Below are 12,755 nucleotides of genomic sequence, written 5' to 3' on the forward strand. Positions count from 1 at the left end.
TATGCTGCCTAATCTGGGTGACATCTATGCTGCCTAATCTGGGGGACATATATCCTGCCTAATCTGGGGGACAACTATGCTGCCTAATCTGGGTGACATCTATGCTGCCTAATCTGGGGGACATATATCCTGCCTAATCTGGGGGACAACTATGCTCCTAATCTGGGGGACATCTATGCTGCCTAATCTGGGGGACAACTATGCTCCTAATCTGGGGGACATCTATGATGCCTAATCTGGGTGACATCTATGCTGCCTAATCTGGGGGACAACTAAACTCCTAATCTGGGGGACATCTATGCTGCCTAATCTGGGGGACATCTATGTTGCCTAATCTGGGGGACATCTATGCTGCTTAATCTGGGGGACATCTATGTTGCCTAATCTGGGGGACAACTATGCTCCTAATCTGGGGGACAACTAAAATCCTAATCTGGGGGACATGTATATTGCCTAATCTGGGTGACATCTATGCTGCCTAATCTGGGGGACTCCTTATCTGGGGGACAACTATGCTCCTAATCTGGGGGACATCTATGCTGCCTAATCTGGGGGACAACTATTCTCCTAATCTGGGGGACATCTATGCTGCCTAATCTGGGGGACATCTATGCTGCCTAATCTGGGGGACAACTATGCTCCTAATCTGGGGGACAACTAAGCTCCTAATCTGGGGGACATCTATGCTGCCTAATCTGGGGGACATCTATGCTGCCTAATCTGGGGGACAACTAAAATCCTAATCTGGGGGACATCTATGCTGCCTAAACTGGGGGACAACTATGCTCCTAATATGGGGAACAACTATGCTCCTAATCTGGGGGTCATCTATGCTGCCTAATCTGGGTGACATTTATGCTGCCTAATCTGGGGGACATCTATACTGCCTAATCTGGGGGACAACTATGCTCCTTATCTGGGGGACAACTATGCTCCTAATCTGGGGGCCATCTATGTTGCCTAATCTGGGTGACATCTATGCTGCCTAATCTGGGGGACATCTATCCTGCCTAATCTGGGGGACAACTATGCTCATTATCTGGGGGACAACTCTGCTCCTAATCTGGGGGACATCTATGCTGCCTAATCTGGGGGACAACTATGCTCCTAATCTGGGGGACATCTATGCTGCCTAATCTGGGTGACATCTATGCTGCCTAATCTGGGGGACAACTAAACTCCTAATCTGGGGGACATCTATGCTGCCTAATCTGGGGGACATCCATGCTGCCTAATCTGGGGGACATCTATGTTGCCTAATCTGGGGGACAACTAAAATCCTAATCTGGGGGACATCTATGCTGCCTAATCTGGGTGACATCTATACTGCCTAATCTGGGGGACAACTATGCTCCTTATCTGGGGGACAACTATGCTCCTAATCTGGGGGGCATCTATGCTGCCTAATCTGGGGGACAACTATGCTCCTAATCTGAGGGACATCTATGCTGCCTAATCTGGGGGACAACTAAGCTCCTAATCTGGGGGACATCTATGCTGCCTAATCTGGGGTACAACTATGCTCCTAATCTGGGGGACATCTATGCTGCCTAATCTGGGGGACAACTATGCTGCCTAATCTGGAGGACAACTATGCTGCCTAATCTGGGGGACATCTATGCTCCCTAATCTGGGGGACAATTTTGCTCCTAATCTGGGGGACAACTAAACTCCTAATCTGGGGGACATCTATGCTGCCTAATCTGGGGGACATCTATGCTACCTAATCTGGGGGACAACTATGCTCCTTATCTGGGGGACAACTATGCTCCTAATCTGGGGGACATCTATGCTGCCTAATCTGGGGGACAACTATGCTCCTAATCTGGGGGACATCTATGCTGCCTACTCTGGGGGACAAGTATGCTCCTAATCTGGGGGACATCTATGCTGCCTTATCTGGGTGACATCTATGCTGCCTAATCTGGGGGACAACTATGCTCATTATCTGGGGGACAACTATGCTCCTAATCTGGGGGACATCTATGCTGCCTAATCTGGGTGACATGTATGCTGCCTAATCTGGGGGACAACTATGCTCCTAATATGGGGAAAACTGATGCTTCTGGCCTTTGTCCTATAATTTTTTGAAGTTTAGCAGTAGCTAAATACATGCTTAATGCAAATGTCAACATTGATCTTTAAATGTAAGGGGTTATGAAACCCTCTTGGGTACTGCGAATGACTGCTCCAGACTCATTCTGTGTCTATCAGGGTCAACTTACCTCCCTGGTGCCCCAGGCCTTGGGCCTATAAGTTTTTTGAAGTTTAGCAGCAGCTCAATACATGCTTAATGCAAATGTCAACATTGATCTTTAAATGTAAGGGGTTATGAAAACCTCTTGGGTACTGCGAATGACTGCTCCAGACTCATTCTGTGTCTTTCAGGGTCAACTTACCTCCCAGGTGCCTCAGGCCTTGGGCCTATAATTTTTTGAAGTTTAGCAGTAGCTAAATACATGCTTAATGCAAATGTCAACATTGATCTTTAAATGTAAGGGGTTATGAAACCCTCTTGGGTACTGCAAATGACTGCTCCAGAATCATTCTGTGTCTTTCAGTAACTACTTGCCTTCCTGGTGCCTATAATTTTTTGAAGTTTAGCAGTAGCTAAATATGAGTACGTCCTTGGTACCGCTCCCGTGATATAACGCGGGGTCCCATGGTCCCACCGATCGCGGTGCCGCGCGCTATTAACCCTTTAGCCGCGCGCTAAAAGCTGAGCCACGCGGCTAAAAGTGAAAGTAAAAACTGCCGGTTAGCTCAGTGGGCTGTTCGGGATAGCCGCGGCATCCCGAACAGCTTGCAGGACAGCCTGAGCGTCCCTACCTGCCTCCTCGCTGTCCGATCGCCGAATGATTGCTCAGTGCCTGAGACCCAGGCATGAGCAGTGAAGCGGCAGAATCATCGATCACTGGTTTCCTATGAGAAACCAGTGATCAATGTGAAAGATCAGTGTGTGCAGTGTTATAGGTCCCTATGGGACCTATAACACTGCAAAAAAAAAGTGGAAAAAAAAGTGAATAAAGATCATTTAACCCCTTCCCTATTAAAAGTTTGAATCACCCCGCTTTTCCCATAAAAAAAAAACTGTGTAAATAAAAATAAAAATATATGGTATCACCGCGTGTGGAAATGTCCGAATTATAAAAATATATTGTTAATTAAATCGCACGGTCAATGGCGTACGCGCAAAAAAATTCCAAAGTCCAAAATAGTGCATTTTTGGTCACTTTTTATATCATGAAAAAATTAATAAATGATCAATAAGTCCTATCAATGCAAAAATGGTACCGTTAAAAACTTCAGATCACGGTACAAAAAATGAGCCCTCATACCGCCCCATACGTGGAAAAATAAAAAAGTTATAGGGGTCAGAAGATGACAATTTTAAACGTATAAAATTTCCTGCATGTAGCTATGATTTTTTCCAGAAGTACGGCGAAATAAAACCTATATAAGTAGGGTATCATTTTAATCGTATGGACCTACAGAATAAAGATAAGGTGTCATTTTTACCGAAAAATGTACTACGTAGAAACGGAAGCCCCCAAAAGTTACAAAACTGCGTTTTTTTTATTTTGTCGCACAATGATTTTTTTTCCGTTTCACCGTAGATTTTTGGGCAAAATGACTGATGTCATTACAAAGTAGAATTGGTGGCGCAAAAAGTAAGCAATCATATGGATATTTAGGTGCAAAATTGAAAGAGTTATGATTTTTTAAAGGCAAGGAGCAAAAAATGAAAGTGCAAAAACGGAAAAAACCCCAGTCCTTAAGGGGTTAATGGAAATGTCAACATTGATCTTTAAATGTAAGGGGTTATGAAACCCTCTTGGGTACTGCGAATGACTGCTCCTGACTCATTCTGTGTCTTTCAGGGTCTACTTGCCTCCCTGATGCCTCAGGCCTTGGGCCTTCATTTTTGGGATGCTTAGCTGTCGCTAAATACATGCCTATTGCAAATTTTAAAAATGATTGTTAAATTCTCGGTGCTCTGCCAGGGCCTTCTCCTCCTCCGGTGCCGATCCGAGGACCTCACTTAACCGTGCAATCGGTAGTAGCGACGGGCGGTGTGAACGGTGTGACCCGCACTTACTGGGAATTAATCATTGACGGCAAATAATTGCAATCCAAGATCCCTATCACTAATTGGTTTCAGTGAGTTACACGCTGTCCTTGAAAGATAGAGACACGCCAATGCATTCAGTGGAGCGCTAGTGCGGCCAGGACATTTGAGGGCGTAACACTGCTTCAGCATAATTTTTGGTGAAAATTATGTTTTTCTGGGTATTTTATCAAAACCTTTAAAAAAAAAAATATTTATATTAAAAATAAATTTGACAATAAAAAAATCAAAGTACATTCAATAATACACAGAGTCATTACATATTAAAAAGACCAGGTTACAATATGATAACATTGATCCCGCTGTTTCGAGGTAGTAAAGTCCAATTTATTACAGGTCGGCTTTGGGAGTATGCAGGGAAGACCTGCATTATAGAGTCTTGACAAATTTTCGATATGCGCTTGTTACACAAGGGTACAAATAATTTTTTAACAATTTTGATAAAATTTTGGTTTTCTGGGGGGGATTGTGAAGCCCTGGTGTGTAATCGTGCATCAACCTACTCCAGGCTATGTCTTTCAGGCAATCTATGGGTTACTGATGCAGCAGAGGTGGGGCCTGGGTCTAGGAATTTCAATTTTTTTTTTTTTTTATTCAAAAATGGTGTGGTTCATTATTTTTGAGAAGAAAGTCTTTGGGTGGTCCACCATCCTGCCTTATAGAGTCTTTTGAAATGTTGGATATGCGCTTGTGCTTACACAAAGGTATACATATATTTTTTTAAATTATACAATTTTGTTGATTTTGGGGCGGATAGTGAAGCCCTGTGTCTACTGGTGCATCAGCCAACTCCAGGCTGTGTCCTTCAGGCAATAAATGGGTTACTGATGCCGCTGTGGTGGGGCCTGGGTCTGTGAATTTCAATTTTTTTGTACAGCGGGTGCTACCTATGAGAAATCTTTGTCAAAAACTTCTCATATTGTGTTTTTTTTTTTTTTTTGTGGGGGGGGGGGGGGGATTGTGAAGCCCTGGTGTGTAGTGTACTAGTTCATTCAGCCACTAAATGGTCTCCTCTTGATGCCACCATGTCCACGCTGTGTCATTCAGCCACTATATGGTGTCCTCATGCTGCCAACACCTCCACGCTGTGCCATTCAGCCACTATCTGGTGTCCTCATGCTGCCAACACCTCCACGCTGTGCCAATCAGCCACTATATGGTGTCCTCATGCTGCCAACACCTCCACGCTGTGCCATTCAGCCACTATATGGTGTCCTCATGCTGCCAACACCTCCACGCTGTGCCATTCAGCCACTATATGGTGTCCTCATGCTGCCAACACCTCCATGCTGTGCCATTCAGCCACTATATGGTATCCTCATGCTGCCAACACCTCCACGCTGTGCCATTCAGCCACTATATGGTGTCCTCATGTTGCCAACACCTCCACGCTGTGCCATTCACCCACTATATGGTGTCCTCATGCTGCCAACACCCCCACGCTGTGCCATTCATCCACTATATGGTGTCCTCATGCTGCCAACACCTTCACGCTATGTCATTCAGTCACTATCTGGTCTCCTGACACTGATGCCACCACCAGGCTGTCATTGTGCTGCTGTGCGGCAGTGATTCTAAGAGCGATGCCGGTAATCTGCATGCTATTCTAAATACCAGTATTATTTCACTACCCCAGCACACTCCATATGCGTTTTAGGACATAGCAAAGTGTTCTATACCCCTATAGAGGCTGTATGTAGGCTAGAAATAGCCTTTTTTAATATTGATTCGCCACAAACAAATTTGGATCAAGACTAACTTTTCGGGAAAATTCGGAGAATCGGCCGAATCGAATTTTTGAAAAGTTCGCTCATCTCTAGGCATTATTGGCAGAAATTAATGGAGAAAAAAAAAATTCTGATAGGGGTTTGCTATAAGCCACCAAACATAATGGAAGAGCCAGAAGATCCATTATTGAGGCAAATAAACAAGGCAGCAAATCAAAATGATGTGATAATAATGGGGGACTTTAACTATCCTGATATAACCTGGGAGACTGAGACCTGTGAATCTCATAAAGGAAACAGGTTTCTGACTATAACTAAAGACAATTATCTGTCCCAAATGATGCAGGGCCCTACCAGAGGGGATGCCCTACTAGACTTAATATTAACCAACATACCTGACAGAGTAATTAATGTGCTAGTAGATGGACACCTAGGAAATAGTGATCATAATATAATACATTATAACTTGTTCTTCAATTAGGGAATCTCTCGAGGGGCCACGAAAACAATTACCGTATTTATCGGCGTATAACACGCACTTTTTAGGCTAAAATTTTTAGCCTAAAGTCTATGTGCGTGTTATACGCCGATACACCCCCAGTAAAGGCAGGGGAAGAGAGGCTGTCGCTGCCCGCTTCTCTCCCCCTGCCTTTCCTGGGGTCTAGAGCCCTGCTGCCGGCCCTTCTCTCCCCCCTGGCTATCGGCGCCGCTGCCCGTTCTGTCCCCCTGACTATCGGTGCCGACGCCCCATTGCCGGCGCCGATAGCCAGGGGGAGAGAAGCGGCGCCGACAGCCAGAGGGAGAGAAGGGGCAGCGGCACACATTGAAGGCGCTGCTGCCCCGTTGCCTCCCCCCATCCCCGGTTGCATAATTACCTGTTGCCTGGGTCCGCGCTGCTTCAGGCCTCCGGTGTGCGTCCCCTGCGTCGTTGCTATGCACTGCACGGCGCGGCGCACTGACGTCATGGGCCGTGCAGCGCATAGCAACGACGCAGGGGACGCACACCGGAGGCCTGAAGCAGCACGGACCCGACCCCGGCAACAGGTAATTATGCAACCGGGGATGGGGGGAGGCAACGGGGCAGCGGCGCCGGCAATGGGTGCTGCTGCCCCTTCTCTCCCCCTGGCTGTCGGCGCCGCTTCTCTCCCCCTGGCTATCGCAGCTGGCAATGGGGCGCCGGCACCGATAGTCAGGGGGACAGAACGGGCAGCGGCGCCGATAGCCAGGGGGGAGAGAAGGGCCGGCAGCAGGGCTCTAGACCCCAGGAAAGGCAGGGGGAGAGAAGCGGGCAGCGACAGCCTCTCTCCCCCTGCCTTTCCTGGGGGTGTATCGGGGTATACACGCGCACACACGCACCCTCATTTTACCATGGATATTTGGGTAAAAAACTTTTTTTACCCAAATATCCTTGATAAAATGAGGGTGCGTGTTATAGGCCGGTGCGTGGTATACCCCGATAAATACGGTAACTTTAGGAAGGCAAAGTTCGATCAACTCAGAGAAGCCCTTAACAATATAAAATGGGATAATGTTATCAAAAAGAACAATACTGACACTAAATGGGAGACTTTTAAAAATATCTAAAATTTTCACTGTAAGATGTATATACCTTAAGGGTACATTCCCACACGGCATATTTTGCTGCGTATTTTCTGCGTATTTGGTGCTGCGTATTTTCCTACCCATTTACTTCAACAGAGAAAATAAAATACGCAGCAGCAAATACGCAGCAAATACGCCGTGTGGGAATGTACCCTATGGGAATAAAAGGGTCAGAAATAAAAGAAAAACCAATATGGATGATTAAAAATGTTAAGGGGGCAATAAATGACAAAAATAAAGCATTTCAATTACTAAAACAGGACAGCAGTGAAGAAGCATTTACCCCTTAAGGACTCAGGGTTTTTCCGTTCTTGCACTTTCGTTTTTTCCTCCTTACCTTTTAAAAATCATAACCCTTTCAATTTTCCACCTAAAAATCCATATTATGGCTTATTTTTTGCGTAGCCAATTCTACTTTGCAGTGACATTAGTCATTTTACCCAAAAATGCACGGCGAAACGGAAAAAAAATCATTGTGCGACAAAATCGAAGAAAAAACGCCATTTTGTAACTTTTGGGGGCTTCCGTTTCTACGCAGTGCATATTTCGGTAAAAATTACACCTTATCATTATTCTGTAGGTCCATAAGGTTAAAATGATACCCTACTTATATAGGTTTGATTTTGTCGCACTTCAGGAAAAAATCATTACTACATGCAGGAAAATTTATACGTTTAAAAATGTCATCTTCTGACCCCTATAACTTTTTTATTTTTCCACGTACAGGGCGGTATGAGGACTCATTTTTTGCGCTGTGAACTGAAATTTTTATCGGTATGATTTTTGTTTTGATCAGACTTTTTGATCACTTTTTATTCATTTTTTAATTACATAAAAAGTGACCAAAATACGCTTTTTTGGACTTTGGAATTTTTTTGCGCGTACGCCATTGACCGTGCGGTTTAATTAATGATATATTTTTATAGTTCGGACATTTACGCACCCGGCGATACCACATATTTTATTTTTTTTTTTACACTGTTTTATTTTTTTTATGGGAAAAGGGGGGTGATTCAAACTTTTATTAGGGAAGGGGTTAAATGACCTTTATTAACACTTTTTTTTTACATTTTTTTTGCAGTGTTATAGGTCCCATAGGGACCTATAACACTGCACACACTGATCTTTTACACAGATCACAGGCGTGTATTAACACGCCTGTGATCAGTGTTATCGGCGCTTGACTGCTCCTGCCTGGCTCTCAGGCACGGAGCAGTCATTTGCCGATCGGACACCAAGGAGGCAGGTAAGGGCCCTCCCGGTGTCCGGTCAGCTGTTCGGGACGCCGCGATTTCACTTCGGCAGTCCCGAACAGCCCGACTGAGCAGCCGGGTCACTTTCACTTTCACTTTAGAAGCGGCGGTCACTTTAGAAGCGACCGCCGCTTCTAAAGGGTTAATACCGCACATCGCCGCGATCGCACATCGCGGCGCGATCCCGCTTCATATCGCGGGAGCCGGCGCAGGACGTAAATATACGTCCTGTGTCGTTAAGGGGTTAAAAAGCTATAGAGAAAAATGTTAAATATGTAAAAAAAAACAGATAAAAGCCGCAAAAATAGAGCCAGAAAGACTCATTGCCAAAGAGAGTAAAACTAACCCCAAAATGTTCTTTAACTATATAAATAGCAAAAAGGTCAAAAATGAAAGTGTTGGCCCTTTAGAAAATGACGAGGAAGAAATTATAAACGGGGATCAGGAAAAAGCAAATATATTAAACAAATTCTTCTCCACTGTATTCTCTGAGGAAAAAGAAATGCCAGGTGAAATACAGTGTGATAAGGTAAACTCCCCAGTACAGGTCCCAGTACAGGTCACCTGTCTAACCCAGGAAGGAGTATTGTGCCGCCTACAAAAAATCTAAATAGAGAAATCACCAGGTCCAGATGGCATTCACCCCCGTGTTCTAAAGGAATTAAGTAATGTAATAGACAGATCCCTATTTTTAACATTCAGGGAATCTATAGTGACAAGTACTGTTCCCCAGGACTGGCGCATGGCAAATGTGGTGCCAATATTTAAGAAGGGGTCAAAGGGTGACCCTGGGAATTATAGGCCTGTTAGTTTAACCTCGGTTGTATGTAAATTGTTTGAGGGTTTCCTAAGAGATGCTATTTTGGAGTATCTTGATAAAAATAAATGTATGACCCCGTATCAGCATGGATTTATGAGGGATCGATCCTGTCAAACTAACCTGATCAGCTTTTATGAGGAGGTGAGCTCCAGACTGGACCTGGGGCAATCGCTGGATGTCGTATATCTGGATTTTTCCAAAGCATTTGATACGGTTCCACATAAAAGGTTGGTGCATAAAATGAGAAGGAGGGGGCTGGGGGAGAATGTGTGCAAGTGGGTAAGTAACTGGCTCAATGATAGGAAACAGAGGGTGGTTATTAATGGTACTTATTCTGATTTCTGATTGGGTGACTGTTACTAGTGGGGTACCACAGGGGTCCGTCTTGGGTCCTATCCTATTTAATATATTCATTAATGACCTTGCAGAGGGGTTGAATAGTAAAGTAGCAATCTTTGCAGATGACACTAAACTCTGTAAAGCGGTAAACACTATAGAGGACAGTGCACTGTTACAAATGGATCTGGATAGGTTGGAGGTTTGGGCTGGGAAGTGGCAGATGAGGTTCAACACTGATAAATGTAAGGTAATGCACATGGGGATGAAAAATCCGGGCTGGGATTATGTATTAAATGGGAGAACACTTGGGACGACTGACATGGAAAAGGACTTAGGAGTCTTAGTTAACAGTAAATTTAGTTGTAGTGACCAGTGTCAGGCAGCTGCTGCCAAGGCTAATAAAATCATGGGGTTCATCAATAGGGGCATAGATGCCCACGACAAGGAAATAATTCTACCACTGTACAAATCACTAGTCAGACCACACATAGAATAATGTGTACAGTACTGGGCACCAGTGTACAAGAAAGATATAGTGGAGCTGGAGACGGGCAACCAGAGTAATACGGGGAATGGGAGGACTACAGTACCCAGAAAGATTACCAGAATTAGGGTTATTTAGTTTAGAAAAAAGAAGGCTTAGGGGAGACCTAATAACTATGTATAAATATATCAGGGGACAGTACAGAGATCTCTCCCATGATCTATTTATACCCAGGACTGTATCAATAACAAGGGGACATCCTCTACGTTTAGAGGAAATAAGGTTTCTACACCAGCACAGACGGGGGCTCTTTACTGTAAGAGCAGTGAGACTGTGGAATTCTTTCCTGGAGGAGGTGGTCATGGTGAACTCTGTAATAGAGTTCAAAAAGGGTCTGGATGCATTTTTGGAGAGTAATAACATTACTGGTTATGTATTCTAGATTTATAGGGACAGAAGGTTGATCCAGGGATTTATTCTAACTGCCATATTTGGAGTCGGGAAGGAATTTTTACCTCTAGTATGAGGGTTTTTTGCCTTCCTCTGGATCAACTCAACTCAATAGGGACTTATTAGGGTTATAGGTTGAACTTGATGGACTCTGGTCTTTTTTCAACCTTATGAACTATGTTACTATGTTACTAAGTAGCGAGTCCCTAACATCCCTAGTATAAAATGGCGCAGCACTGAGTGGCGACCACCAGTGCCCCAACACCAGTGCCCACAGGGGGAAAGACCCACTGGCAGAGCAGCCCCAATGACACTCAAACCAGTCCCAGGGCCAAGCTTCCCCACAGACACGGCACCAGGCCAGCAATGGACGCCACACAGCATCGCACCAGTGTGAACAGATGTAAAAAGCTCACTCACCATGTGCTCCCAGCCAGAGACTGGGAGGCTGCAAGAAAAGAATAGGGCCCTAATGCAGCTTCCTGCTAATTTATATAGGCCTGGGCTGAGGGGGAGGGGCAGAGTGCTGACCAAATGAAAAACAAAAAAGAGGGAGATAGAAAACACAATGTGAATTCAACTAGAGAAAAAAATAAAACAGACATGGTTGCACATCCACAACATGCACCTTGATCTAATGCTTCTCAGCAACATTTATTAAACTAACAGGTCGTTTGTATACTTTATGATCGTGAAGTGCACGCCTGCTAGCCACATCACGGCCACCTGTAAGTAGCGGGTCCCTAACATCCCTAGCATAAAATGGCGCAGCACTGAGTGGCAACCACCACCACCCCAACACCAGTGCCCACAGGGGGGATGACCCACTGGCAGAGCAGCCCCTATGCATCTCAAACTAATCCCAAGGCCAAGCGTCCCCACAGACATGGCATCGGGGCAGCAATAGACGCCACACAGCACCGCACCAGCGTGAACAGATGTAAAAAGCTCACTCACCATGTGCTCCCAGCCAGAGACTGGGAGGCTGCCAGAAAAGAATAGGGCCTAATGCAGCTTCCTGTTAATTTATATAGGCCTGGGCTGAGGGGGAGGGGCAGAGTGCTGACCAGTTCATACTGGTGTGGTGCTGTGCGGTGTCCATTGCTGCTGCGGCACCATGTCTATGGGGAGGCGCAGCCCTGGGACTGGTTTGAGTGGCATTGGGGCTGCTCTGCCAGTGGGTTGTTCTCCCTGTGGGCACTGGTGTTGCGGCGGTGGTGGTCGCCGCCCAGTGCTACGCCATTTTATGCTAGGGGCATTAGGGACCCACTACTTACAGGTGACCGTAATGTGGCTAGTGAGCTTGCACTTTATGATCATATAGTACACTAACGACCTGTTAGTTTAATAAATGTTGCTGAGGAGCATTAGATCATTGTGCATGTTGTGGATGTGCGACCATATCTGTTTTCTCTATTTGAATTCATGGTATATGGGGGGGGAGTTGATCTTTCTGATCAAGTCCTCAAGCCATATGATGCCAGGCGGAAAACATGGACATGGAACAAAAAAGTTACGGTCTACATGGTACAGGTTGCCATGTATAACTCTTTTGTACTGTTCCAGTACGCTGTTCCAGCATGCTGTTTAAATTTTAAGGGCCACTGTTCAAAGAACCTGTGAGGTGTAAGTACTCACTGTAACTCTTGTTACGCTCCTGGAGGGGTCTAGTTTCCAAAATGGTGTCACATGTGGGGCGTTTCTGCTGTTCTGACATTATAGGAGGTTTAAAACTGCACATGGCCCCCGACTTCAATTTCAGCAAAATTCTCTCTCCAAAAGTCCAATGGCGCTCCTTCTGTTCTGAGAGTGCGCCAGCAGAGCACTAAACATCCACATATGGGGCATTTTCTTAATCGGGAGAAATTGGGCTTCAAATTTTGGGGTCCACTTTCTCCTATTACCCCTTGTGAAAAAGTAAAATTTGGGGTAACACCATCATTTTAGTGTT

This window comes from Hyla sarda, chromosome 4, assembly GCF_029499605.1.
Source record: "Hyla sarda isolate aHylSar1 chromosome 4, aHylSar1.hap1, whole genome shotgun sequence".
In the NCBI taxonomy this organism is placed as follows: domain Eukaryota; kingdom Metazoa; phylum Chordata; class Amphibia; order Anura; family Hylidae; genus Hyla; species Hyla sarda.